Consider the following 4,895-nt stretch of genomic DNA (forward strand, 5'->3'; position numbering starts at 1 on the left):
TGATAAGAATGATAAAGGAACTGTAGATATTAAGCCTATAGTTGTTAAACAAAAGCCAAAGTTAAAACCTGTTAAGTTTGTAGCTGTAAAATCTGATACTGAGAAATCAGAAGTTAAAAAGGAATTAAATTCTGACAAACTAAAACAGGAAAAGACAACTGAAGTAAACGTAGGCTTAATGACAAAGAATCACCTTAAGCATAAGCTGAAAGATGTTAAGAATGCAAATAAGGTAAAATCACCTAGGAAAAATAGGAATGTAAAGGAAGGTGTGAATAAAAGCAATGATTATAATCCTGTTCCTAATGATCCTAGAAAAACATGTCATAAATGTGGAAGTTCTAACCATCTGGCTTCTTTTTGCAGGAAGAATAAGAACATAAACTCCTTACCTTCAAAATCAGGAGTTAAGAGTCAGTCTGTTAGATATAAGCCACAAAATCCTTGTTTTCATTGTGGTAGTTTATGGCATTCCATTTATACTTGTAAGGAATATCATAGTCTGTACTATGATTATTATCAAATAAACCTTCTTTAAAGAAAGTTAGCATTGTTCCTTCTAGTGTAAGTTCTGATTCAAAGTCTGATAGTGTAAATTCTGATAAGAAACATGTTAACATAAACTCTGATGCTAAATCCGCTGCAAATGTTAACAAACTTAATAAGGCCAAAGGATCCAAGCAAGTCTGGGTCCTTAAAACTAATCATTAGTGGTCTTTGTGATTGTAGGGCAACAGGAAAAACATCCTAGTTCTGGACAGTGGATGTTCAGGACATATGACTGGAAATAAAGCCCTGCTATCAGACTTTGTGGAGAAGGCTGGCCCAAGTGTTTCTTATAGAGATGGCAACATTTGAAAAACAATGGGATATGGCAATATCAATCTTGGGAATGTCTTCATTAAAGAAGTAGCTCTGGTCTCAGGACTTAAACATAATCTGCTGAGTGTTAGTCAAATCTGTGACAGAGGTTATCATGTGGATTTCTTTGAAGAACACTGTGAAGTTGTAAGTAAATCTACATGCAAAGTTGTTCTGCAAGGATACATGCATGGTAACATTTATGAAGCCAAGCTTTCAACAAGTACTGATGGTTCTGCAATCTGTCTGATGAGTAGAGCATCAATTGAAGAAAGATGGAATTGGCACAAGAAACTCTCTCATTTAAATTTCAACAATATAAATGAACTAGTCAAGAAAGATCTTGTGAGAGAACTGCAAAAGTCAGTATTTGCTCATGATGGCCTTTGTGATTCTTGTCAGAAGGCTAAACAAAGGAAATCCTCATTCAAGAGCAAGACTAAATCATCAATTCTTGAGCCTTATCACCTACTGCATGTTGATCTATTTGGTCCAGTAAATATCATGTCTATTGCAAAGAAGAAATATGCTATAGTCATAGTGGATGAGTTCACCAGATACACATGGGTGTATTTCTTGCACACAAAAAGTGAAACTGCATCTATCTTGATTGATCATGTCAGGCAACTGGATAAATTGGTCAAAGATTCTGTGAAGATAATAATAAGTGATAATGGTACTGAGTTCAAGAATTTGATAATGGAAGAGTTCTGTAAAAACCATGGAATCAAGCAGGAATTTTATGCTCCTGGAACTCCGTAGCAAAATGGAGTTATTGAAAGAAAGAATAGAACTCTCATTGAAGCTGCACGAATAATGATTGATGAAGCAAAGCTTCCAACCTATTTCTGGGCTGAAGCTATGCAGACTGCTTGTTTTACTCAGAATGCAACACTCATTAAAAAGCAAGGAAAGACACCATATGAGATGGTGAAGAATAAGAAGCCAAATCTGAAGTAATTTCACGTATTTGGATGCAAGTGTTTTGTTCTTAAGACTCATCCTGAACAGCTATCCAAATTTGATCTAAAAGTTAATGAAGGAATCTTTGTTGGATATCCACTTTCCACAAAAGCCTTCAGAGTCTATAACTTGAGAACAAGAGTGGTCATTAAATCTATCAATGTCTCTTTTGATGATAATGATCAGTTGAGATTTGAAAATGAAGACTTAAATTCTGATACTGAAAATCCTGACAGTCTAAATCCTGATACTGCAAACTCTGATGGATTAAACTCTGATGTTATTGAAACTGTGGTGACTACGCCAAAGGAAGATGCACCTATGCAGGGGGAGCATACTCAAGATACAACCACATCTCAAGAAGCATCAAAACATACATCTGGCTCTTCAAATTCTGATTCGTCAAGTTCTGATAAGCCAAGTTCTGATAATTCTGAAAACTTAAATTCTGAAGAATCCAACTCAGAGAGCATAGTTTTAGGGGGAGTATCAGAAAATGTTGATGAAGATAGCATGGATCATGGGGGAGCATCCAGTTCTAGAGAAAACCTTCCATCTGCAAGGAAGTGGACTAAATCACATACACCTAACTTAATAATTGGAAATCCTGATGCAGGTGTCAGAACTAGAACAGCTACTTCAAGTGAATGTCTTTACAATTCTTTTCTTTCTCAGACTGAACCAAAGAAAGTGGAAGAAGCTCTTCAAGATGCTGATTGGGTGCAAGCAATGCAGGAAGAGTTAAATGAATTTGAAAGAAACAAAGTCTAGACCCTAGTGCCAAGACCAAAGAACAGATCTGTTGTTGGTGCAAAGTGGGTATTCAGAAAAAAAACTGATAGTGATGGCACAATTACAAGAAATAAGGCAAGGTTGGTTGCAAAAGGATATTCTCAACAGGAGGGAATTGATTATGATGAAACATTTGCACCAGTTGCTAGATTGGAAGCCATAAGGATATTTTTGGCTTATGCTGCTAACAAAAAGTTTACAGTCTTTCAAATGAATGTGAAAAGTGCTTTTCTCAATGGAGAATTGGAGGAGGAAGTATATGTTGAACAACCTCCAGGCTTTGTAGATCCCAAATATCCTAATCATGTCTACAGGCTTGATAAAGCACTTTATGGCCTTAAGCAAGCTCCAAGAGCATGGTATGAGACTTTAGCTCAGTTTCTTCTGGAAAGTGGATTTAACAGAGGAACTATAGACAAAACACTGTTCTACCTCAACCATGGAAATGACTTACTTTTGGTTCAGATATATGTTGATGATATCATCTTTGGTTCTACAAATGACAGAATTTGCAAGAAGTTTGCCAAACTGATGCAGTCAAGATATCAAATGAGTATGATGGGGGAACTTAGCTATTTTCTGGGCCTTCAAGTCAAGCAGAATGAAGAAGGCACTTTTATTTGTCAAACCAAGTACACCAGAAATTTGCTGAAGAAATTTGGAATGCAAGATTGTTCAACTGAATCCACTCCCATGGCCACATCAACAAAACTGGATAAGGATACTGGTAAATCAGTAGATATTACTGATTACAGAGGTATGATTGGCTCTCTACTCTATCTAACTTCTAGTAGACCTGATATCATGTATGCTACCTGTCTTTGTGCAAGATTTCAAGCAGATCCAAGAGAACCTCACTTAACAGCTATGAAAAGAATTTTCAAGTATCTTAAGGGAACAGCTGATCTGGGATTGTGGTATCCCAGAGAATCAGATTTTAAACTAATAGGTTATTCAGATGCAGATTTTGCAGGTTGCAAAATTTACAAGAAAAGCACAAGTGGAAGCTGCCAATTTCTTGGAGGCAGATTGGTTTCTTGGTTTAGCAAGAAACAAAAGTCAATTTCCACATCAACTGTAGAAGCAGAGTACATTACTGCAGGAAGCTGTTGTGCACATATTTTTTGGATGAAGAATCAGTTACTGGATTATAGGTTAACATATTTAAAATCCCTATTTACTGTGATAATCAAAGTGCTATTGCTATGATAGGTAATCCAGTTCAACACTCAATGACAAAGCATATCAGCATTAGGTACCACTTCATAAGGGAACATGTGGATGAAGGTACAGTGGAATTGCATTTTGTTCCAACAGATCATCAACTAGCAGATATCTTCACAAAACCACTGTGTGAAGCTACTTTTACAAGATTGGTAAATGAACTTGGAATGGTTTCAGGTGCTTTCTCTAAATCTGCTTAGTTTTTGTTCTGATGCATCAGACTTTATGATCAGTATTTACAGAAATTACTCTCTTTGTGTATTCTGTGCTTAATTGAAAATTGCTTAAGTACTGATTATTGTCTGATGTGAATTTCTAAACTCTGATAGTGATATGACTGTTTATGTGACTATTCAATCCTATGAGGATAACTGTGCTAGATGCTGACCTAGTAGTCTTTAACATACTAGAGATCCCATGTTAGCAGTAATTATTTATGTGGAACTCTATTGACACAAGCAAATTTTGATATTGAGCTTAGTCACGTTTATTTTGTCTATCTTATTACTAAGTCAAAAACTACAATAATGCTTCTCATCTGTTAAGTTCCGATGTTAGTAAATCTGATGAATGTACTAAGTGCTGATAAACCTCACTCATCGAAAGAAAAAGTAAAAGAAAAGAGAATAAAAATCAGGTACTCCTTTGAGATCTAGAGTAACAATGTGGAAGGGACGATCCAAGTGCATTGCTGGTATTAAGTAATATGCATCAGAAAAGCAAAATTATTTTTCTTGGTGACTTTTCACACTCTATGATTACTGGAGAAATACTCTGATAATAGCATAAATTCTGATAAGCAGTCGTGACTCACTTACACTGAGAAGCCACTGTAAAATGGAATTTCAAAAGATGCATAAAATAAGCATAAAACAGTTGAGGTGGACTCATGCATGAGCTCATTCAAAAGTAAACTTCAGAATAATGACAGATTTTTAGTAAAATTATTAGTTATGCCTTATTTCTAAGATGTAATGAAGTGAATCAGACTTTACTCTTTGTCTGATATTTTGCTTAATGCACACACTTACACTCCATATGAATGATGAAAATTA

This window comes from Apium graveolens, chromosome 11 (assembly GCF_009905375.1).
Source record: "Apium graveolens cultivar Ventura chromosome 11, ASM990537v1, whole genome shotgun sequence".
Taxonomy (NCBI): domain Eukaryota; kingdom Viridiplantae; phylum Streptophyta; class Magnoliopsida; order Apiales; family Apiaceae; genus Apium; species Apium graveolens.